This window comes from Nerophis ophidion, linkage group LG11 (genome assembly GCF_033978795.1).
Source record: "Nerophis ophidion isolate RoL-2023_Sa linkage group LG11, RoL_Noph_v1.0, whole genome shotgun sequence".
Lineage (NCBI taxonomy): Eukaryota > Metazoa > Chordata > Actinopteri > Syngnathiformes > Syngnathidae > Nerophis > Nerophis ophidion.
In genome coordinates, this window is record NC_084621.1 from 11755899 (window position 1) to 11782612 (window position 26714).

Here is a 26714-nt window from a genome sequence, read left to right on the forward strand (position 1 = left end):
CATTCACCGCTAATTCTAATACTTGCCAACCCTCACGATTTTCCCAGGAGACTCCCGAATTTCAGTGCCCCCCCCCCCCCCCTAAAAATCTACCGGACAACAATTTCCCGAATTTCTCCGATTTCCACTCGGACAACAATATCGGCGGCGTGCCTTAAAGGTACTGCTTTTAGCGTCCTCTACAACCTGTTGTCATGTCCGCTTTTCCGCCATACAATCAGCGTGCCAGCCCAGTCACGTAATATATGCGGATTCTACACACACACACACAAGTGAATGCAAAGCATACTTGGTCAACAGTCATACAGGTCACACTGAGGGTGGCCTTATAAACAACTTTAACACTGTTACAAATATGCACCACACTGTGAAACCACACCAAACAAGAATGATGAACACATTTCGGGAGAACATCCGCACTGTAACACAACATCAACACAACAGAAAAAATACCCAGAAGCCCTTACAGCAGTAACTCTTCCGGGACACTACAATATACACCCCGGCTACCAACAAACCTCGATTTTGCATGTCACCATAAAGTTACATAAGCCTTGCTTGTTCAATATTCAATGCAAAACTTGTTTGGGTCCCTATTAAAGGTTGAGTTGTTCAACCATGTTGTTTACCATGAATTGATTAACGTGGACCTCGACTTAAACAAGTTGAACAACTTATTGGGGTGTTACCATTTAGTGGTCAATTGTACGGAATATGTACTGAACTGTGCAATCTACTATAAAAGTATCAATCAAAATCAATCAATCAACTTTGGCCCGCGGCTTTGTTCAGTTTAGAATTTTGGCCCACTCTGTATTTGAGTTTGACACCCCTGCTCTATATTAACCGACCTGTTTCATTTACTCGGCTGGTCTCGTCAAGTTTGCTACACTCTTTTCAATGTCTTCGTGGACTCCTGACTTTGGTAATAATCCGTTTTGATACTTGCTAGCTTCCACGCCTAGTTTCTTTGTGTTCTAAAGTGTTTACTCGCTAATGCTTTCGCGCTTAGCCACCTTCTGTTTCCTAGCTCACACGCTAGTAGATGTTTGTTTGCTTTTCCTTAGCACCAGTGTGTTTTTGTTATTAGTCTGTTGTAGTTAAATAAATCTGTTTTCTTACCTGTACGCTGTGTCATTGCCTGACTGCATCTTGGAAGAAGCACGATGCCACGAAGACGTAACACATTTTCACAACATTAGAAAACATTAGTAAATCGGAGGCTACTCAGAAGGTGATATAACTCCGGGATGTTACTGGCTTAAAATGGACAAAAGTATAGATGTGTGTGTCCAAGTTAAAGGATGCTGCAGGCTGTCTTCTTCTAATGGATTTATTACAATCTTTGGCAGGCTCGGTAACGTTTGCTGTGGTCTGGAACAACATGGCACACAAATAACTCTCAGACATGCAGCCAACATTACATACATATGTGTCATGAGACATCCATCCATCCAATTTCTACCGCTTATTCCTTTTGGGGTGGCGGGGGGCGCTGGCGCCTATCTCAGCTACAATCGGGCGGAAGGCGGAGTACACCCTGGACAAGTCGCCACCTTATTGCAGGCCAACACAGATAGACAGACAACATTCACACTCACATTCACACACTAGGGCCAATTTAGTGTTGCCAATCAACCTATCCCCAGGTGCATGTCTTTGGAAGTGGGAGGAAGCCGGAGTACCCGAGGGAACCCACGCAGTCACGGGGAGAACATGCAAACTCACACAGAAAGATCCCGAGCCTGGGATTGAACCCAGGACTGCAGGACCTTCGTATTGTGAGGCAGACGCATTAACCCCTCTTCCACCGTGAAGCCCGTCATGAGACATGCAAAACTAAATTACATACAAAGAGGATAAAGTAAAGGATATAAAATGAGCTCAAATATACCTACAAATGAGGCATGATGATGCAATATGTACATACAGTTAGCATTGATTAGCTTGCAGTGATGCACTGACCAAATATGCCCGATTAGCACTCCAACATGTCAATAACATCAACAAAGCGCGTCTTTGAGCATACGTGCACAGCATAAAACGTTTGGTGGACAAAGTGAGACAAAGAACGAGTGGAAGATTTTACATGTAAACAAACTGTTGCGTCACTGTCCATACTATGGTGAGTTCAAGAACCAATAAAATTAGTAGGACAAAACGATGTTCACCACATACTCTCATCAATGAAGCATAGACACACACATATCAAACAGTGGGCTTTCTAACAATTGGGAAGGTTTGTGTCATGTTTGTCCTCAAACAAAAAACATACTAAAATAAAAAAAATGTCTCCCCATCTTTTTTAATTAACTAGGGCGGCACTAAAGAGTTTCCTCCGCCGGGTGGCGGGGCTCTCCCTTAGAGATAGGGTGAGAAGCTCTGCCATCCGGGAGGAACTCAAAGTAAAGTCGCTGCTCCTTCACATCGAGAGGAGCCAGATGAGGTGGTTCGGGCATCTGGTCAGGATGCCACCCGAACGCCTCCCTAGGGAGGTGTTTAGGGCACGTCCAGCTGGTAGGAGGCCACGGGGAAGACCCAGGACACGTTGGGAAGACTATGTCTCCCGGCTGGCCTGGGAACGCCTCGGGATCCCCCGGGAAGAGCTAGACGAAGTGGCTGGAGAGAGGGAAGTCTGGGCTTCCCTGCTTAGGCTGCTGCCCCCGTGACCCGACCTCGGATAAGCGGAAGATGATGGATGGATGGATGGGCACTAAAGAGCTGCATGCGGCTCGATAGCCACAGGTTGCTTACCCCCGGTCTAACAGTATGCAGTGACTCATTCTATTCTGTGATTTAGAAATGGTATTTTTAAATTCTCATTTATAACTTTGAGGACATCCATCGCAGTGTTGCCATCAAATTGTTTCCCATTGACAAAAAGTGAAAACTGTTACCATGGGTCGAAATATTGTTAATCTTCTCGTGCAACTAAGTGGTTAGAGCCTCGTGCAGCTCTCTTGCACGTGCATGTGTGTGTTTTCTTAGAGGGAGTGAGACTTATAAAAAGAGAACAGGAAGTTTGTTTAATAATTCTTGCAGGAATTAGTAATCAGTGCATGTATTTGCCAAACCAACTTTTCCTCGGTTTTGGCACCTGTTTTTGTGTATTTGGGATTAAAGCAGACGACTTTTAGCCGTGAGTGCTGCTGGGATAAAATGTCCGCTCCAACCAATAACGTCACAGGCACGCGTCAACATAAGCGTCATCATTCCGCGACGTTTTCAACAGGACACATCGCGGGAAATTTAAAATTGCAATCTAGTAAACTAAACCGGCCGTATTGGCATGTGTTGCAATGTTAATATTTCATCATTGATGTATAAACTATCAGACTGCGTGGTGGGTAGTAGTGGCTTTCAGTATAGGCCTTTAAAACCATGCATGGTTCATAACAACACAAATACACAGCGGCCTAAACCGAACCTTTTGGTGTTTCCCCTTTTCCTCACGCATATTAAAACTGTGTTTTTGTTGCATAAATGATCTCTTGAACTATGTCAGGATCATGAATGCTGATTTAGCACCTGCCATCTCTTCATGCCCTGCAGGCAGAGCCCCTCAGAAATCACTGTTCACATCTCGGCAGGAATGCACGTTTCTACGCACAAAGTTAAAACAATATCATAAACCGCGGAGGAAGATGTCAGCAGTGCGGGCGAAACATGCAATGGTAAGATTTTCATCACAAAAAATATTGGGGAAAATTAACTTAAGAACATGGAGCCTTTTGTGGTAATGTACACAACTCAACTTTCAATCAATCAATCAATGTTTATTTATATAGCCCCAAATCACAAATGTCTCAAAGGACTGCACAAATCATTACGACTACAACATCCTCGGAAGAACCCACAAAAGGGCAAGGAAAACTCACACCCAGTGGGCAGGGAGAATTCACATCCAGTGGGACGCCAGTGACAATGCTGACTATGAGAAACCTTGGAGAGGACCTCAGATGTGGGCAACCCTCCCCCTCTAGGGGACCGAAAGCAATGAATGTCGAGCGGGTCTAACATGATACTGTGAAAGTTCAATCCATAGTGGCTCCAACACAACCGCGAGAGTTCAGTTCAAGCGGATCCAAGACAGCAGCGAGAGTCCCGTCCACAGGAAACCATCTCAAGCGGATCAGCAGCGTAGAGATGTCCCCAACCGATACAGGCGAGTGGTCCATCCTGGGTCCCGACGAGCGGTCCATCCTGGGTCTCGACTCTGGACAGCCAGTACTTCATCCATGGTCATCGGACCGGACCCCCTCCACAAGGGAGGGGGGGACATAGGAGAAAGAAAAGAAGCGGCAGATCAACTGGTCTAAAAAGGAGGTCTATTTAAAGGCTAGAGTATACAGATGAGTTTTAAGGTGAGACTTAAATGCTTCTACTGAGGTAGCATCTCGAACTGTTACCGGGAGGGCATTCCAGAGTACTGGAGCCCAAACGGAAAACGCTCTATAGCCCGCAGACTTTTTTTTGATTTCCGTCAAGCGGAAACGGCATGCAGCTACACTATATGCCAGGGGTCGGGAACCTTTTTGGCTGAGAGAGCCAAAAAGCCAAATATTTTAAAATGTATTTCCATAAGAGCCATATAATTTTTTTTTTAACACGGAACACAACTAAACGCGGGCATTTTTTAGTAAGACCAACATTTCTAGAGTATAATAGGTCTCATATTCTTTGTAATAACATTGTTATTCTGAAGCTAACTGTGGAGGGGGTGTGGCCCGCGGGCCTGCAGCACACTTGGGTGTGCCAGGACTGGCCTCGAAATCAGCGAGAGCTGTGTAGACGGCCCACCTGAGCCTAGTTATCTAATCACCTGTCGCTCTGTTATAAGCAGCAGCCAGGAGGAGAGACGGGATTGGGGCTGGAGCCAGAGCGCTAGCGAGAACGAAAGAGAAAAATACAATTGCTGGAAAGCAACTGAGAGACTTATTGAAAAATAAAACAATAGTGTAACCCTGAAACGGGCTCTCATGTTGATGCTTGGGGGTCTGAAGAACCCCCAGGAGGACAAGCCCCACACTAACCAATAATAAATAAATAACTTCTTAACGCAACTTCTTGAACAGGTGCGATAGTAAACGAATGGATGGACTAAAAATGCATGAGAATGTTTTATGTTTTGAACATTATTTTTAACACTTAGTGGAATTATTCCTTACTTATCATGTTAAGCAATGTCAGCTAAAATTTATCAGAGAGCCAGATGCAGTCATCAAAAGAGCCACATCTGGCTCGCGAGCCATAGGTTCCCTACCCCTCCTATATGCTGTCAAGACTGGCAGTTGTTAGTTTGGATCCTTTCAGAGGTTTTGAATGGATCAGGATTGTGGGACCACGTGAAGCCAAAACCCTTGCCTCTGAAAAAAATCTACCATTTATCCCAAATAGAAAAGTTGTCCCGAAGCGAAAGATGTCAGCTCACAGACATCGGACTGATCCCTTTCTCGGGCTGGAGCCCCTTCAAAAACGAATCATTATGTTCCGGTCAGTTTGGAGATTCAAGACTTCGGTGCCAACATCCTGCCTTGGGATGGATGAAAAGACGAACAGGACAAATTCTTTTGACCCCATTGAGCTGACAGCTGAACACCTGACAAACTTTTCCATCTCAAATGGGCTCGACGGTGAATGGGATGCATATTAAAGAAGCAGGTTGAATAAGGTGCAGATAATGCGAATGTGAAAGGACATTGAATGGCATGCGATTAAAAGTGGGACAATCCTTTTCTAAATGAGCTTCAGCGCTGTGGTTTTGTGACTGTTAAGTATCCAATCATGGTCTGAATAAAAGAAGAAACGATGTATCTTTATTGTCCATTTCATATCTTTCTCTTTTCTTCTGAACAAGTACATATAGTTCAGATTAGACTTTTCATTTATAATAAGTTGGAGCAACATTCCCTTTAATTGCCTGTGCTCTAAGTCAGTCAAATCCACTTGGGAGGTCACACATCGAACATAATGTAATCAATGTAACGCAGTGATAACTTTCATGCTTCTTCCAGCCCATATAGTAATTGCTACAACGCACACTTGAGAAACTTTTTTGTACATCCATCCATCCATCTTCTTCCGCTTATCCGAGGTCGGGTCGCGGGGGCAACAGCCTAAGCAGGAAAACCCAGGCTTCCCTGTCCCCAGCCACTTTGTCTAGCTCTTCCCGGGGGATCCCGAGGCGTTCCCAGGCCAGCCGGTAGACATAGTCTTCCCAACGTGTCCTGGGTCTTCCCCGTGGCCTCCTACCGGTTGGACGTGCCCTAAACACCTCCCTAGGGAGGCGTTCGGGTGGCATCCTGACCAGATGCCCGAACCACCTCATCTGGCTCCTCTCGATGTGGAGGAGCAGCGGCTTTACTTTGAGTTCCTCCCGGATGACAGAGCTTCTCACCCTATTTCTAAGGGAGAGCCCCGCTACACGGCGGAGGAAACTCATTTCGGCCGCTTGTACCCATGATCTTATCCTTTCGGTCATGACCCAAAGCTCATGACCATAGATGAGGATGGGAACGTAGATCGACCGGTAAATTGAGAGCTTTGCCTTCCGGCTCAGGTCCTTCTTCACCACAACGGATCGGTACAACGTCCGCATTACTGAAGACGCCGCACCGATCCGCCTGTCGATCTCACGATCCACTCTTCCCCCACTCGTGAACAAGACTCCTAGGTACTTGAACTCCTCCACTTGGGGAAGGGTCTCCTCCCCAACCCGGAGATGGCACTCCACCCTTTTCCGGGCGAGAACCATGGACTCGGACTTGGAGGTGCTGATTCTCATTCCGGTCGCTTCACACTCGGCTGCGAACCGATCCAGCGAGAGCTGAAGATCCCGGTCAGATGAAGCCATCAGGACCACATCATCTGCAAAAAGCAGAGACCTAATCCTGCGGTTACCAAACCGGAACCCCTCAACGCCTTGACTGCGCCTAGAAATTCTGTCCATAAAAGTTATGAACAGAATCGGTGACAAAGGACAGCCTTGGCGGAGTCCAACCCTCACTGGAAATGTGTTCGACTTACTGCCGGCAATGCGAACCAAGCTCTGGCACTGATCGTACAGGGAACGGACCGCCGCAATAAGACAGTCCGATACCCCATACTCTCTGAGCACTCCCCACAGGACTTCCCGAGGGACACGGCCGAATGCCTTCTCCAAGTCCACAAAGCACATGTAGACTGGTTGGGCAAACTCCCATGCACCCTCAAGAACCCTGCCGAGAGTATAGAACTGGTCCACAGTTCCACGACCAGGACGAAAACCACACTGTTCCTCCTGAATCCTAGGTTCGACTATCCGACGTAGCCTCCTCTCCAGTACACCTGAATAAACCTTACCGGGAAGGCTGAGGAGTGTGATCCCACGATAGTTGGAACACACCCTCCGGTCCCCCTTCTTAAAGAGAGGAACCACCACCCCGGTCTGCCAATCCAGAGGTACCGCCCCCGATGTCCACGCGATGCTGCAAAGTCTTGTCAACCAAGACAGCCCCACAGCATCCAGAGCCTTAAGGAACTCCGGGCGGATCTCGTCCACCCCTGGGGCCTTGCCACCGAGGAGCTTTTTAACTACCTCAGCGACCTCAGCCCCAGAAATAGGAGAGTCCACCACAGATTCCCCAGGCACTGCTTCCTCATAGGAAGACGTGTTGGTGGGATTGAGGAGGTCTTCGAAGTATTCCTTCCACCTATCCACAACATCTGCAGTCGAGGTCAGCAGAACACCATCCGCACCATACACGGTGTTGATAGTGCACTGCTTCCCCTTCCTGAGGCGGAGACGGTGGTCCAGAATCGCTTCGAAGCCGTCCGGAAGTCGTTTTCCATGTCTTCCCATGTCCGAGTTTTTGCCTCCGCGACCGCTGAAGCTGCACACCGCTTGGCCTGTCGGTACCTGTCCACTGCCTCCAGAGTCCTATGAGCCAAAAGGACCCGATAGGACTCCTTCTTCACCTTGACGGCATCCCTCACCGCTGGTGTCCACCAAGGGGTTTTAGGATTCCCGCCCCGACAGGCACCAACTACCTTGCGGCCACAGCTCCGATCTGCCGCCTCGACAATAGAGGTGCGGAACATGGTCCACTCGGACTCAATGTCCAGCACCTCCCTCGTGACATGTTCAAAGTTCTTCCGGAGGTGGGAATTGATACTTTGTCTGACAGGAGACTCTGCCAGACGTTCCCAGCAGACCCTCACAATGCGTTTGGGCCTCCCAGGTCTGTCCGGCATCCTCCCCCACCATCGCAGCCAACTCACCACCAGGTGGTGATCGGTAGAAAGCTCCGCCCCGCTCTTCACCCGAGTGTCCAAAACATGAGGCCGCAAATCCGATGACACAACTACAAAGTCGATCATGGAACTGCGGCCTAGGGTGTCCTGGTGCCAAGTGCACATATGGACACCCCTATGTTTGAACATGGTGATTGTTATCGACAAACTGTGACGAGCACAAAAGTCCAATAACAAAACACCACTCGGGTTCAGATCCGGGCGGCCATTCTTCCCAATCACGCCTCTCCAGGTTTCACTGTCGTTGCCAACGTGAGCGTTGAAGTCTCCCAGTAGGACAAGGGAATCACCCGGGGGAGCACTTTCCAGTACTCCCTCGAATGTTCCCAAAAAGGGTGGGTACTCTGAACTGCTGTTTGGTGCATAAGCACAAACAACAGTCAGGACCCGCCCCCCCACCCGAAGGCGGAGGGAGGCTACCCTTTCGTCCACCGGGTTGAACTCCAACGTACAGGCTTTGAGCCGGGGGGGAAACAAGAATTGCCACCCCAGCCCGTCGCCTCTCACTGCCGGCAACGCCAGAGTGGAAGAGGGTCCAATCCCTCTCGAGAGAAGTGGTTCCAGAGCCCTTGTCTGTGCGTCGAAGTGAGTCCGACTATATCCAGCCGAATTTCTCGACTTCGCGCACTAGCTCAGGCTCCTTCCCCCCCCAGTGAGGTGACGTTCCACGTCCCAAGAGCTAGCTTCTGTAGCCGAGGATCGGACCGCCAAGTGGCCCTGCCTTCGGCTGCCGCCCAGCTCACAATGCACCGACCTCTATGGCCCCTGCTATGGGTGGTGAGCCCATTGGAGGGGTGACCCACGTTGCCTCTTCGGGCTGTGCCCGGCCGGGCCCCATGGGAACAGGCCCGGCCACCAGGCGCTCGCCATCGTGCCCCACCTCCGGGCCTGGCTCCAGAGGGGGGCCCCGGTGACCTGCGTCCGGGCGAGGGAAATCTGGGTCCATGGTTTTTCATCTTCATAAGGTCTTCGAGCTGCTCTTTGTCTGATCCCTCACCTAGAACCTGTTTGCCTTGGGAGACCCTACCAGGGGGCTTTATGCCCCGGACAACATAGCTCCTAGGATCATTGGGACACGCAAACTCCTCTACCACGATAAGGTTGCAGCTCAGAGAGGAGTGCTATATGATATATGCTATATGCTATATGCTATATGATAGTGCTATATGCATGTATGTATGTATATATCTATATGTGTAGTTATATGTATTTACCATATGTATATATCTATATATGTATGTAGGTATATGTGTATATGTATATATACCGGTACATAAATAAATAAATATATATACATATATATATATATATATATATATATATATATATATATATATATATATTATATATATATGTATGTGTATGTATATTTATATATGTATATGCACATATATATGTATATACATATATTTGTGCTTATACATATATATATATATATATATATGTGTGTGCATATATATATATATATTTATATACACGTATATGTATATACATATGTATATTTATATATGTATATATATATGTATATAAATATATATACATATAAATACACAAATATGTATATAAAGATATATAAATATAAATACACATATATATGTATATATGTACGCATATATACATATGTATGTATGCGTACATATATATACACATATATATGTGTATATATATGTACATATATACATATATGTGTATATATATGTACAAATATATACATACATATATATGTGTATATATGTATATATATACATATATAAGTGTATATACATATATATATACATACATATATTCACATACTATATAGACACATATATATTTACATATACATATATATGTATATGCACATATATGTATATATATTTATATGTATATAATATATATATATATAATATATATAGATATATATACATATATATATATATATGTATATATATGTATATATATAGATATATATACATATATATATATATACATATATATGTATATATATATATATATATATATGTATATATATATATATATATATATATATATGTATATATATATATATGTATATATATATATATATATGTATATATATATATATATATATACACATATATATATATATATATATATATATATATGTATATATATCTATATATATCTATATATATATATATATATATATATATATATATATATATATATATATATATATATATAATATTGGTACACCGGTACCTATCTAGTGGTGACTGACAAGATTTGCTGTTCCAGCAGTTCAATGGACAATTAAAAAATTCAATATATAATAAAATAAAATAAAAAAAAGGTTAAAATACGAAAAACAAAATAGGGAACAGGAGGAAGCTAGGAAATGTAAGCAAAGCACGTTAAGAATTGGTCTGAACACACCTCAACAGTACATTTACATATTTTAATATGGCCTGTATTCAGCATACAGGCCATATTAAAGCGCATAGGTGTATAAAATATAATATAAGTAAGAATTAGTACAGACATTATCGCTGTCACTTGCCTCGATGCGGAAGTGAGGCAGCAGGCTCCACGCCGGAGGAAATAAGCCCACACGCACCTCCAGCTGGCGGAGGGGCGTCTCGCCTCCGTGTCGCCCGCCCACTGGGTGTGTTCACCGACAGTCGGCCTCGGCATCCACCTGCTCCCGCCCTTACTGCCTCCAGTCAGAAGCGGCTAACTTTAGTGAGACACCCACGCGGCTTGTCTGGACCTCTTTTCCACCACGGGGACTTTTCTTTCACGCTCTTTTTTTGTTGTTGTTCTTGCTTCCCACGAGATGTGGATTGTGGCTGCTCTCTTTCTGCTCTTCTGACAACTACAGAAACATATTCCCTTTTCAATGAATCCTGCACACTGAACACGGACCGTTCAGAAAGTGCACCGGGATTGTATTATTATTATCGATTTCAGCTTGGAAACGGACGTGATCGATCAATTGGATTTTTTTTTTCCTTTTTTTTTCCCCAATGACTAAACCAGACCGGCTGTGAAGTTTGGCCGAATATCCGGATAGCTTCAACAACCAGGTATTTATTTGCCTTACTTAATTGTTAGTGTGTGTTATTATAGAAACCTGCATTTCTTATCTTTCATTTGACTGCACATATTTTTGGGAGTATCTGTTGATAATCTACTCCTAACCCACTAAAGGAAAATATTCAGGAATTTTTTTTTTCAGCTCAACTTGAGCTATAATACCTCACCAGACTGTTTACTGTTCTGTCGCCCATGTGGAGCCAAGAATGCCAGTCTGTCACATACAGAGTTGTCTATACCATAGACAACTCTGTATGTGACAGACTGGCGTTCTTAGCTTTGTGTGACTCCTTCTTTGTCTGTATTTGTCCATCAAACGTTTTATGCTGTGCATGAATCCACAAAAAGGGGGGTTCGTTGATGTCATTGACCTGCGTGGAGCGCTGATCAGACATATTTGGTCACTGGATGACTGCCAGCTAATCGATGCCAACATGCTATTCATGCTATCTGTATGTACACAATGCATCATTATGTTTGTGTTTTAGGTATATTAGAGGTCACTTGATTTGTAGTTTCCGTTTCTTCTCACCTTTGGCCATTCTAAGCCAGTAATTTCCAGGAGTTATCACTGTCTAAAAAGTGTCCATTTAGTAATGGTTTCCAATGTTGTAAAATGTGTAGAATAAATATTACATTTCAACATTTCTGTCAATGAAGATTTGCATCAGCCTGCCACACATAGTCATTTTGATAGTAGGCTAATATAGACACTTATTTCATGTGTTGCCTTCTTTATAACACTTATTAAAGGCTCTTTTTTTGCGGCTCCATATATATATATATAATATATAAATAATTTATTTTGGGTCCAATATGGCTCTTTCAACATTTTGGGTTGCCGACCCCTGGTATATAGGCTATAGACCAGTGGTTTTCAACCTTTTTTCAGTGATGTACCCCCTGTGAACATTTTTATTATTTCAAGTACCCCCTAATCAGAGCAAAGCATTTTTGGTTGAAAAAAAGAAATAAAGAAGTAAAATACAGCACTACGTCATCAGTTTCTGATTTATTAAATTGTATAACAGGGCAAAATATTGCTCATTTGTAGAGGAATTTTTTTAACTATTTGGAAAAAAAGATATAAAAATAACTAAAAACTTGTTGAAAAATAAACAAGTGATTCAATTATAAATTAAGTTTTCTACACATGGAAGTAATCATCAACTTAAAGTGCCCTATTTGGGAATTGTAATAAAGATCCATACGGATTCATGAACGTAATTCTAAACATTTCTTCACAAAAAAAGAAATCTTTAACATCAATATTTATGGAACATTTCCTCCAAAAATCTATCTGTCAACACTGAATATTGCATTGTTGCATTTCTTTTCACAGTTTATGAACTTACATTCATATTTTGTTGAATTTATTCAATAAACATATTTATAAAGGATTTTTGAATTGTTGCTATTTTTAGAATATTTTTAAAAACTCTCCCTTACCCCTTAGCATACCTTCAAGTACCCCCAGGGGTACGCCTAACCCCATTTGAGAACCACTGGTCAATAGCTTATATACCAGGGGTCGATAACCCAAAACGTTGAAAGAGCCATATTGGACCAAAAATACAACAACAACAAAAATCTGTCTGGCGCCGCAAAAAAATGTAAAGCCTCATATAAGTGTTATAATGAAGGCAACACATGAAGTAAGTGTCTATATTAGCCTACTATCAAAATGACTATGTGTGGCAGACTGATGCAAATCTTCATTGACAGAAATGTTGAAATGTAATATTTATTCCACACATTTTTACAACATTGGAAACCATTACTAAATTGGACACTTTTTTGACTGAGTGATAACTCGTGGAAATTACTGGCTTATAATGGCCAAAGGTGAAAAGAAACGTAAACTACAAATCAAATTTGACCTCACATATACCTAAAATACAAATATAATGATGAATTATGTACATACAGAGAGCATGAATAGCATGTTGGCATCGATTAGCTGGCAGTCGTGCGGTGACCAAATATGTCTGATCAGCGCTCCACACAAGTAGATGACATCAACAAACCCCCCTTTTTGTGGATTCACGCACAGCATAAAACGTTTGATGGACAAATACAGACAAAGAAGGAGTCCCATAACGCTAAGAATGCCAGTCACATACAGAATTGTCTATAGCCTATATACCAGGGGTCGGCAACCCAAAACGTTGAAAGAGCCATATTGGAGCAAAAATACAACAACAACAAAAATCTGTCTGGCGCCGCAAAAAAATGTAAAGCCTCATATAAGTGTTATAATGAAGGCAACACATGAAGTAAGTGTCTATATTAGCCTACTATCAAAATGACTATGTGTGGCAGACTGATGCAAATCTTCATTGACAGAAATGTTGAAATGTAATATTTCTTCTACACATTTTTACAACATTGGAAACCATTACTAAATTGGACACTTTTTAGACTGAGTGATAATCCTGGAAATTACTGGTTTAGAATGGCCAAAGGTGAGAAGAAACGGAAACTACAAATCAAATGACCCTAAATATACCTAAAATACGAGGCATAATTTGGCATTATGTACATACAGATAGCATGAATAGCATGTTGGCATGGAATAGCTGGCAGTCATGCGGTGACCAAATATGTCTGACATCAACAAAGCTCACCTCTTTGTGGATTCACGCACAGCATAAAACGTTTGATGGACAAATACCTACAAAGAAGGAGTGGCAAAAAACACGTCTTTCTGTGGCAGCATCAGGGAAAGTTGCACAAGTGAACAAACTGCGGTGCGTTTAAGGGCTTCCGAAATTAGGACAAAATGGAGTGGGCCAAATACTCTCATCAGTGAAGTATGTTTAATGTGAACCGTGGGATTTCTAACACTTAGGAAGGTTTGTGGCTTGTTTGTTCTCCTACAGAAACCAGTTTAAAACAAAAAGTATATATATTTTTTTCCTCATCTTTTTCTCCGTTTTCATACATTTTTGAAAATGCTCCAGGGAGCCACTAGGACGGTGCTAAAGAGCCACGCATTGCCGACCCCCGACCTATGCCAACGTTTGTATTTCAGACTTGTTCAATCAATCAATCATGGTTTATTTGTAGAGCACCTTGCAACATCCCAATGGTGCACAAAATGCTTAACAGGAAAAACAAAGTTAAAAGCAAGTAAAACCACGCATGTTAAAACAATTAAAAAAGACTGTCATTGCTTAGCTGTCATTGCTTCATATTCCTTTTTAACATCTGTTGTTGTGACATTTCCTCTATCTAATCAACCTGTATTTACTCTATGTAGAGGTAGTGACGATTTTGTTTCTCCTTAATTTGTGACCTGGAAGAATTAATGCTTCTTGATCTATTTATTTTTGTAATTGCAACTCTCAAATGATCATTTCTAAAGTTTACCTTTTAATGCACATTCCTTTGCAACGATTACTCTCCTTGGTGTAATTTGCTCTCAGTACCTTGTTTAATTTCATCTACTGGTGTGAAGGACTTGGCTTCTATCGCTGAACAAACAGCTGGCTGGTTAACAATTTGTCAATAAAAAAAGCAAAGGTTTAAACAGCTGGTTATGCTCATAAATCCCCTCAGGACAAAGCACTTTGGTAGCTCTTTGTCATTACTGGCCTTTGAGGAGTGGACTCTGCCCACATGTGTAATGTGTGGCAGAATAATCTCAATCGCAGGGTTCAGTCAGTGAGGTCAGTGTAATGTCTGGGAGAATTTTGTGGATTTGTTTTCACAGTTCCCAAAGATTCGGTATTGTCATTGCTCTCCGGTGGCCATCATTCATTAACCAAAGATCATTATTGACCACCGTGGTATTGTTAGTATGCAAATGTCATGATGTGTGGTTCACGTTGACATATTTACATTTTGAAATGTGACGTAAAACTATGAGGACGTGTCACAACCTGGCATAAAGTGAATCCGCTATTAGAAAGTAATAAAAGTGGATGCTGTTATCAGATAGGAATGTTCTTTGGTTGTGCAGAGAGGTAAAAAACACACACACACACACGTTTAATTTTTACCAAATGGACAAAAGCTCTATACGCTCGGCCTGGCTCCAGTCGCACTCGACGCCTGTGTGACGGATCCAGTAACGTTCAGGGCAGTGTCTCCAAAACATGCAGGGTTGAGTCCCTTGTGAGCCACTAAGTTGACAGGACACACAAATTCGTAAACAAAAACCAGAAAAATATTCTGTCAGATTTATGGTGTGGAGTTGTCAAAAGTATTTTCTCACTGGCTCTGTTTTGTTCCTACAGATTTGTTTTGTTAAATCACTGATTGTGTGCTACTAGAGGTCGGTCGACTATGCAGCTAGACGGTCTGTGGACGTTCCACACCCTACTGGGGTTGTGCAGCTTTGCTCTGGGGAACCCACTGAGCAATGACCCACTTGCTGCACCTCGTGTCTTCATCTCCTTCAAAGGTAAGACCCAGTCTTATAATGTTGGTTGCAATTATTTCTCACTGTATTTTGTTTAGGATTGAGCCGACAAGGGCTCAGTTCTTGGTCAGTGCCTCATTCACAATTGATCTGTGATTTATAAGTCAGTTGACAGTCTAGATCCCCCATCACCTCCACTTAAACGACATAACTGTTAGACCATGTCTGTGATTGATGGATGAATGCAAGATTCCCAGCTAACACCATTGGTCCATGTTTTCAATTTTTGAATCTATGCTGCTATTGTTTGTTTAAATTTGTTTTTGGAATGGTTTGTGGTTTGGATAATTGTGGTCATACTTATTTGAATAATTTGCTGACCTTGCTCCATTGATCATTATCATTAACCACTAGTGTCTCTATAGTGTAGACACAATAAATACATTTAAGAGGAATGTGACCGTTGGGTGCACATTTTCAAAATATTCACACTGTTCAGATAATCAAAAGCAGATTATCTCTCGTTGTTAGACATTTCATTAACAAAAGGAGTGTTGGGGCGCTGATATGGTGCATGTAATAACTCTTTGGCCATTATGTGATCATTCCCTGGTGATGTGCATTTCATGGTCTGCGTTTGTGTGTTTTACTAGCCATACAGATTAGGTGAGATGGATTCTGTAGGGGTCCGAGTTAGAGACCATATTATCAAGAGCAAATTGCCAGGATCAGCCAAGCAGAGCGACATCCCTGAGGCCCGTCCAGCTCGGAGATCAAGCCTTTGATTAGCATCAAGAGAAAAGCGGAGGCAGCGAGCTGCGGCGCTCTGTTTGCTTTGCTTTCCATTCCCCATTGCTGCCTGGAACAAGTTGACTTAATTAAGTGGACCCGTACGGTCCATTGTTGAACTTGCTTTCCTGTTTTAATCAAGTAGGATTTAACACATCAGTGAGCACACTCCGAGCTCTGCCTTTTTATTTTACATTTCAAATTTAATTTTAGTCGTTTTGTCATACTCGGGCTGTGTTTTTGTGTAGACGTGTCACAGAGGTATTTTGTTAATGTCATTTAATCTACAGAAACCGGTTTGTAGTGAAGCTACTTATAAGATGCTTTTAAATTGGCACTCTGTTAAAGGGGAACATTATCACAATTTCAAAAGGGTTGAAAACAATAAAAATCAGTTCCCAGTGGCTTGTTGTATTTTTTGAAGTTTTTTTCAAAATTTTACCGGTCCCGGAATATCCCTAAATAAAGCTTTAAAGTGCCTTATTTTCGCTATCTTCGAAACCACTATCCATTTCCCTGTGACGTCATACAGGGCGGCCAATACAAACAACATGGCGGTTACCACAGCAAGATATAGCGACATTAGCTCGGATTCAGACTCGGATTTCAGCGGCTTAAGCGATTCAACAGTTTACGCATGTATTGAAACAGATGGTCGGAGTATGGAGGCAGATAGCGAAAATGAAATTGAAGAAGAAATTGAAGCTATTGAGCGAATAGCTATTGACGCTATTCGGCCATAGCGTGGGTGTACCTAATGAAGTGGCCCATAGCATGGCTGCCTTATTAGCATCGCCGGTAAAATGTGCGGACCAAACGATCAGGACTTTCGCATCTTGTGACAGTGGAGCAACTTAAATCCGTCGATTGGTAAGTGTTTGTTTCGCATTAAATGTGGGCATCTAGTTTCAAATGTACATACAGCTAGCGTAAATAGCATGTTAGCATTGATTAGCGTAGCATGTTAGCATCGATTAGCTGGCAGTCATGCCGTGAATAAATATGTCTGATTAGCACATAAGTCAACAACATCAACAAAACTCACCTTTGTGATTTCGTTGACTTAATCGTTGCAAATGCATCTGCTGGTTATCCATACATCTCTGTGCCATGTCTGTCTTAGCATCGCCGGTAAAATGTGCAGACACTCTGGTACATTCAATGGGGGTCTGGCGGCAGATTTCTTGCCAGTGGTGCAACTTGAATCCCTCCCTGTTAGTGTTGTTACACCCTCCGACAACACACCGATGAGGCATGATGTCTCCAAGGTTCCAAAAAATAGTCGAAAAAACGGAAAATAACGGAGCTGAGACCCGGTGTTTGTAATGAGAAAATGAATATGGCGGGTGTGTTACTTCGGTGACGTCACGTTTTGACGTCATCGCTAAAAGACCGATAAACAGAAAGGCGTTTAATTTGCCAAAATTCACCCATTTAGAGTTCTTGAATCGGTTAAAAAAATAAATGGTCTTTTTTCTGCAACATCAAGGTATATATTGACGCTTGCATAGGTTTGGTGATAATGTTCCCCTTTAAGGTAATTCGCTGCCTGAGATGGACACTATGCTTTGTTTTAGGTAGAAAACGCTGGACAGTCTTGCCTACCTGAGTGTGTTTGGCGCTGCAGTCAATATGAATTTCACAGTCTACTGCAACTCCTTCTCTCAGAGGAATGCACCCCCCTGCATTCAATATCATGACGCTCTCTTTCCTTTAATTGCTTTTTGAGAGGCCCGTGTTGTCCTCACATTGGCAAGATGGCTGCACCTCCCCTGATGCATCACGGTATGCAGCTTTGGCCTGAGCTGTTTGGGAAGTTGCTGCAACTTGAACACAATGCAATGTGACAACACAAAGAGTTGTAAACGGAGACAGTGTCTGCAAGCATCCGATAAATAATGTTTTAATTACCCGATTCTTGTTTGTCACCATTTATTGTTGTGGTGAACCTTAAATGCAGTAAAACGTCTTATGAAAGTGAGAACTACATTTAGGATTAACTCAGTAGCTGTGGAGGCAAAGGAAATAGTCATAGTAAATTATTGGTCCTAATCACGTTGGCTTCATATTGCACATGCGTTTTTTTATGAACGGATAATGCAGATTTTGATGTTGGAAACACTATGTAAAACTGTTTTAAAGGGACCCTATTATGCCAAATCATATTTGTATCTATCTATCTATCTATCTATCTATCTATCTATCTATCTATCTATCTATCTATCTATCTATCTATCTATCTATCTATCTATCTATCTGTCTATCTGTCTATCTATCTATCTATCTATCCATCCATCCATCCATTTTACTGTATATAGTACAGGCCAAAAGTTTGGACACACCTTCTCCTCATTAAATGCGTTTTCTTTATTTTCATGACTATGACAAAAGGCATCAAAATTATGAATGAACACATGTGGAGTTGTGTACTTGATAAAAAATGGTGAAATAACTGAAAACTTGTTTTATATTCTAGATTCTTCTAAATAGCCCCCCTTTGCCCTGATTACTGCTTTGTACACTCTTGGAATTCTCTTGATTGGCTTCAAACACACCTGTGAAATAAAAACCATTTCAGGTGGTTACTTCTTGAAGCTCATCAAGAGAATGCCAAGAGTGTTTTTGTGTATTAGGTATCCGAACGAGTCCCGGATACTTTAAATGAAAAACATTGAGGTGTGGCGTAGATATTTATAAAACAATCTGGCCTTTTTTAAGGCTTGGTCCGAACGAGCCATTTGGAATTTGAGATGATTGTGACATATTTTGTCTTAGTTACGTCAGCGGATATGTCCGTATAAGGTGAAGGTTTACAAAGCAAAGTTTCAGTCCAAAGCTGTAGTCAATAAGTTCCTTAGTTTACTTACTTACTTACTTGTTGTTGCAGACTGGCTCATACATTCACATGGATGCACGTAGCAGCACATAGTTCAAACTTATGTAGACTCTATATGGAAGCGCTAAAAACTACAAAATGGTTGACATGTTGGAGATGCAGTTGAAGTGGGCTTGGCCTGCAGGAGGACTTCGGCACATAATTTCAAGACTGCCCACAAAACTGCATTTTACGACAGTTTTGACAGTCTTGAAGATTATCTGTAACACAAAATCCAAGCATTTTTTTTAACAAAGCACCAACATTATATGTTATGTAGGAAGCAAAATCAAAATATGACCCCTTTAAGAGTGTGTTGGAAATGTACCATCAGCAAGACAAGGTCTGCGGAAGTAACTTAAGAAGTAGAACTTTGTCCAGGCTTATCATTTCTCTTACGCCAGTAAACTGAGGAGAAAGGGGCAGAGCGAGCAAGAAGCCTGCCAGTTTAGGCAAGAAAGGTGTAATCAATGTCAGATGAGAAACCTGTTTTCAATGAAGGAGGTGCAGCAGTGAAACAAATCTCCCTTCAGGTAATAAGTTGACATTTTAAGATTAGTTGAGACAAGACTGCTGTCGCCAGGAAACCCCGAGAGACAAATTCTATGTGCGACTTCTGAATATATGACAGTTTGAGTTATGGCTCGATGATCGCAAATGGTAAGCTTTGTTGGTGAGAAGGCAACCTAAGTTTTTTGTACTTAAAAGTATCATTTTATTGCAGAATATTTGTTGTAGGGTTTTCCCTGGAAAATATTAAAGGGGAACATTATCACCAGACCTATGTAAGCGTCAATATATACCTTGATCTTGCAGAAAAAAGACCATATGTTTTTTTAACCGATTTCCGAACTCTAAAAGGGTGAATTTGGCGATTTAAACGCCTTTCAATTGTTCGACGTCGGAGCAATGACCTTTCGCCCGTGACGTCACAACAGGAAGCAATCCGCCATTTTCTCAAACACATTACACACACCAAGTCAAATCAGCTCTGTTATTTTCAGTTTTTTCGACTGGGACGGATTCAAGTTGACTGACGTGGAGTGTGCTAATCAGACATATCAATGGTCCCGGCATGCTAATCAATGTTAAAATGCTATTTAGGCTAGCTGTATGTACATATTGCATCATTATGCCTCATTTGTAGCTATATTTGCATCCAGACATTCCCTCCACCCACATTTAATGCCAAACAAACACATACTAATCGATGGATTCAAGTTGCACTAGTGGTCAAAAGATGCGAAAGTCCCTCGCACACTTTTCCGACGATAGCGATGCTACGACAGAGATGGCACAGAGATGTGTGGATATCCTGCGACACTCAAAGCAGATGCATTTCCAACGATAAAGTCAACAAAATCACAAAGGTGAGATTTGTGGATGTTATTGACTTATGTGCTAATCAGACATTTTTGCTCACGGCATGACTGCCAGCTAATCGATGCTAACATGCTATTTAGGCTAGCTGTATGTACACATTGCATCATTATGCCTCATTTGTAGCTACATTTGCATCCACCCTTTCCCTCCACCCACATTTAATGCCAAAAAAATACATACCAATCGTTGGTTTGAAGGCGATCACCTAATTCGTCCGTGTTTCCTCGCGTTCCGCTGTCTGTCGTGATATGGCTCAATAGCTTCAGTTTCTTCTTCAATTTCGTTTTCGCTATCTGCTCTCCACACTCCAACCATCCGTTTCAATACATGCGTAATCTGTTGAATCGCTTGCGCCGCTGAAATCCGAGTCTGAATCCAAACTACTATGCTATACCTTTCTGTGCTATCCGCCATCTTTGTTTGTGGTGATGTCACGCTGTGACGTCACAGGAAAATGGACGGGTGTATATGACGATGGTTAAAATCAGGCGCTTTAAAGCCGTTTTTCGGGATATTGCGTGATGGGTAAAATTTTGAAAAAAAAATTTAAAAATAAAATAAACCACTGGGAACTGATTTTTTTATTGGTTTCAACCCTTCTGAAATTGTGATAATGTTCCTCTTTAACTGTAAATGAGCACGGTAATGGATTAATTGATCATCAAGAAGTTGTGTGAAATTGGTTGTTGATTGATTGTCTGGATGCAATTGACACAAAATGGATTACATTTGTACCTGCAAAGATACTGTCGATTCTGTCTCAACTCCTTTTGATTATGAAGACGAACAACATCAACTAACTACATCCATGCAGACTTCCACAATGGACACTGGGATCAAAACTGGAGTTCATACAGTTAGAGAGTTTGAAACTTAATATTAAAAATAATATAAATCATTGCCAAAAAAATATTTTCTTTCATTCCTATGAGTGAACTTTTTGTACAGCAAAGTTGCCTTGAGTGCACATGGCTTCCACCAATAGGAGTATTGTACTATACATCACTCAGCTGAAATACGACATTCACATGTGAAAGGATTGTGTGAGAGCGGTGGACCTACGTGAGACTCTGAAGTCATGCAAGTGCCTTTGTAACATAAACCCTTTAAGAGGTCAACTCAATATGCCCAGTTTTCCCTCTTGTGCTACAGTACATACACTGTGAGGCACTAACAACAGAACTCTTTCTGATTGGTCCAGCACATTGGGCATTCATGCTCGACAATCTTCTACTCAGAGTGAAACATATTTCTTTTGGCCCACATTTCATCTGTGAGTGATTGGAGTTCATCCGTTAGGTAGATGCAAATCTAAATCCATGCTTATGGCTCTACTTCAGGCATTTAAACCATACATAAATCTCTGCCTCATCTGGTCTGCTACACCTTCCTTTATTCAGGGTGACAAACGGTCCCACTTCTGTGGTAAATATCTGCCCCTGCTTGCGAGAGTGACACAAACTTTGTCAATATTTCTTTGGAAAAGTAGATTTCATGCGCAACTGAAGGCTTAGAATCGATTGAATTTGCATTTTCGGACCTTAGAATAAAACATGTATGACCTACTACATACCACAATTGATTAACGTGGACCTTGACTTATCAATCAATCGATCAATCAATCAATGTTTATTTATATAGCCCCAAATCACAAATGTCTCAAAGGACTGCACAAATCATTACGACTACAACATCCTCGGAAGAACCCACAAAAGGGCAAGGAAAACTCACACCCAGTGGGCAGGGAAAATTCACATTCAGTGGGACGCCAGTGACAATGCTGACTATGAGAAACCTTGGAGAGGACCTCAGATGTGGGCAACCCCCCCCTCTAGGGGACCGAAAGCAATGGATGTCGAGCGGGTCTAACATGATACTGTGAAAGTTCAATCCATAGTGGCTCCAACGCAGCCGCGAGAGTTCAGTTCAAAGCAGATCCAAGACAGCAGCGAGAGTCCCGTCCACAGGAAACCATCTCAAGCGAATCAGCAGCGTAGAGATGTCCCCAACCGATACAGGCGAGCGGTCCATCCTGGGTCCCGACGAGCGGTCCATCCTGGGTCTCGACTCTGGACAGCCAGTACTTCATCCATGGTCATCGGACCGGACCCCCTCCACAAGGTAGGGGGGGACATAGGAGAAAGAAAAGAAGCGGCAGATCAACTGGTCTAAAAAGGAGGTCTATTTAAAGGCTAGAGTATACAGATGAGTTTTAAGGTGAGACTTAAATGCTTCTACTAAACTAGTTGAAAAACGTATCCGGGTGTTACCATTTAGTGGTCAATTGTACGGAATATGTACTGTACTGTGCGATCTACCATGGGTTGTACTTGTATAGCGCTTTTCTACCTTCAAGGTACTCAAAGCGCTTTGACACTACTTCCACATTTACCCATTCACACACTGATGGAGGGAGCTGCCATGCAAGGCGCTAACCAGCACCCATCAGGAGCAAGGGTGAAGTGTCTTGCTCAGGACACGACGGACGTGACGAGGTTGGTACTAGGTGGGGATTGAACCAGGGACTCTCGGGTTGCGCACGGCCACTCTTCCACTGCGCCACGCCGTCCCGTACTGATAAAAAGTCTCAATCAATAAATCAAAGCATATGTAAACACTTTAATAAAATAAGCATTGCCAGTGACCTGCGTTCCTGACACATTAAAGTCTGAAAGATTGCAGTGAACTTGTGGAATAGAGCTTGTGTTTAAAATCACAGTAACTTATAGGAGTGCAAGAATGTGTTGAAGTTGTTGAAAAAAATCGTGAACAAATTAATTTTTGCGATAATAGTTGGTAAAGTCATCACTCGTGTTTTTCCGGACAAAAACTGAGATGCTCATGCTAGCACCAGCGGTAATCATTGAGAAAATAATGAAAACTAAAACACGTCACAGGCTACGTTCACACTGCAGGGTAAGAGTGTCCTATTGCCTGGGTTGTAAAAGACCGAGAGGCCATTCCTGGTTTCAGGCGATGGTCTATCAAAAATGGGCATATTTTTTGAAAGGTTTAGCGGCATATATATAAGCAATCATGAAAAAATATTTAAAATGTGATTTATACACCCTTAAGTAGGGCTGGGCGATACATCGATATACTCGATATATCATGGGTTTGTCTCTGTGCGATACAGAAATTGACTATATCGTGATATTCAAGTATATGTTATCACGCAGTTGCTGTTAGCTGCGGGCATTACACTGCATGCCTTTCCCACGCAACGTCACGTTAGCTGTCATGCTAGCGGTGAGGTGCGGGTGGTAATATGAGAGAAAGAAGGCGCGAATCTGGTAACAAATGGAGGAATAATTAATTCACAAGAAAACTGGTTTGGCTCCAAGCGGGTATATTTTCAATATTTATGCGGCAAAAGTGTTGCTACAAAAAGTAGCACCACTGCTAATGTAGCATAATTTGAAAATTCACCCGCTAGAGAATGAAGAGTGCTTGAAACTCCGCATGTCAACATCTCCGGCCGGTGCCACACCAACAAAATGCCGAAGCAATTATTTCCAGATCAACACCGTATGAAAAAAAAAAATGTAAACAACGGAAGAAGATAACGGCCACAGGAAACTATTATGCAGCTCATTTTTATTTGACAGTTATTGAAATATCTTGTGTGACATCATGCACAAAAGTGTACTTTATTTGTTTTAAAATATTGTAGTGGCGTTCTGTTCAAAAAGTACACTTTATTTTAGTGTTGTATGAATGTCATCTTCGTGACATTCACTAAAGTGCACTGTCTCTGACAATCTTGCACTTTCCATTTTGAAATGACACTGCTTATTAATGAATAGATACAGTTTTGGTCAATTGACTTAGTTGTGATTTCCTTCCAGAGTCTCCCACACATTAATTTATTTGTGGCGGCCCGCCACGAAAGAATTACGGCCGCCAAAAATAAAAATTTAATGTTTTTTTTTTTTTTTTAAGGCTTTTGACTCGCTCGACCGATCATAAAAGCAATGGGACTCTGTCTGTGAATGGAACTTGTAGTTACATATTACATAAATATGTAAATATTATATAAATATGTATATAAATATGTACATAAAGTGTTGTAATTATATTCCACCTCCGCGTTCTTCTCGGTCATCGCCGCCGCCGCTGCACCCCCCCCCCCCCCCCCCCTTTTAATCTGGAAGGGTCCAGAAATTAAGCATTAATTTGTGTAAGGACAATATTGGACTTATTTGTGAATCACTAAGTAAAGTATTTGATTGACATAACGAGTGCGGTGCTGCTGTGATTATGACGCTAATGAGAAAAAGGTGAAGTTTGTTCGAAGTCAATTTCCTTTTACAAATATTGGTGCAGTTGTTTTTATGGTGTGAAGCTCATATTTTTTGTTATTATTTAGATATAGATGCCCCTGTTGTTTAGCAGTCTTTGCTGGCGATATCAAGATTCAATATGCCGTTAAACTGATGAGAAATGTATTAATCTCTATATTAATAATTTTAAAGATTGTTTTTTTGCTAATGAACAGCACTAAAGACGCTTTAATGGGATTATCCGTGTCGAATTAAGCAGTTGGTTTTCCTGCACTACAACCACTAAGCTTTTAGTTTCTGTTATTTAAATCGACAATGAAAATACGGTGGATTGGACAAACAATCACAATTTTTATCACCAGTACTTACCACAGATTTAATTTCAACATTGACATGACGTTAGTTTATTTGCACAACCATGTCTTTGTAGTTATATTGAAGCATAGCAATCACAAAAGAACACAAACAAACCAATGCGATCTCTTGTCCTTTTTTACAAACTAATAATATGATAGAAAATAAACTCGATTGCATCACAGAAAGTTTCTCAAACAAATCAAATGTTCAAATAAACATTTTACAAAGTGATCTCTGCAGACAAGGGCTTGGTCTGATTGTATTCCCCAAGATGAAAGAAGTAATATTTCTAAGAGCTATTTATTTAGACGCATTTCCGTTTTTTCCCCTGACTTTATCACTTTTATGAACCAATTCTTTCGGGACTCTATGAAAGCTATCTTCTATCTCTCTATTTGAACGACTGGAACACCCAAGAACAGATCAGCAATATGGCATTTTCTGCTCAAATTCTACACTCACTCTCACTTGTTTTTTTACTACGCTTAATCATCATGGGAATTAAGCCGCTGAGAAAAAAAACTGTGATGTTATATGAAATGCAGCAATTTGGATATTTGTCAAATTCAATCTTTTAATGTAGTTGTTGACATTACAATAGGACTCTCACTATATTATGTTAGATCCACTATGGACTGGACTTTTACTATAACGTTAGCTCCACTATGGACTGGACTCTCACTACTATGTTAGATCCACTATGGACTGGACTCTCACTATATTATGTTAGATCCACTATGGACTGGACTCTCACTATATTATGTTAGATCCGCTATGGACTGGACTCTCACTATATTATGTTGGATCCACTCTGGACTGGACTCTCACTATTATGTTAAATCCACTATGGACTGGACTCTCACTATTATGTTAGATCCACTGTGGACTGGACTCTGACTATATTATGTTAGATCCACTATGGACTGGACTCTCACTATATTATGTTAGATCCACTATGAACTGGACTTTTACTATAACGTTAGCTCCACTATGGACTGGACTCTCACTACTATGTTAGACCCACTATGGACTGGACTCTCACTATATTAATTATGTTAGATCCACTATGGACTGGACTCTCACTATATTATGTTAGATCCACTATGGACTGGACTCTCACTATATTATGTTAGATCCACTCTGGACTGGACTCTCACTATTATGTTAAATCCACTATGGACTGGACTCTCACTATTATGTTAAATCTACTATGGACTGGACTCTCACTATTATGTTAGATCCACTATGGACTGGACTCTGACTATATTATGTTAGATCCACTATGGACTGGACTCTCACTATATTATGTTAGATC

General features: G+C 41.7%; 1 long non-coding RNA gene across 1 annotated transcript; it reads left to right on the forward strand.

Moving 5' to 3' along the window:
- The first annotated feature begins 10878 nt into the window (after positions 1 to 10878).
- On the forward strand, positions 10879 to 16931 carry LOC133561379 (uncharacterized). The gene is made up of 3 exons (XR_009808660.1): positions 10879 to 11336; positions 15588 to 15754; positions 16366 to 16931. It is a non-coding gene; the product is annotated as an uncharacterized LOC133561379 (long non-coding RNA).
- The last annotated feature ends 9783 nt before the right edge of the window (positions 16932 to 26714 follow it).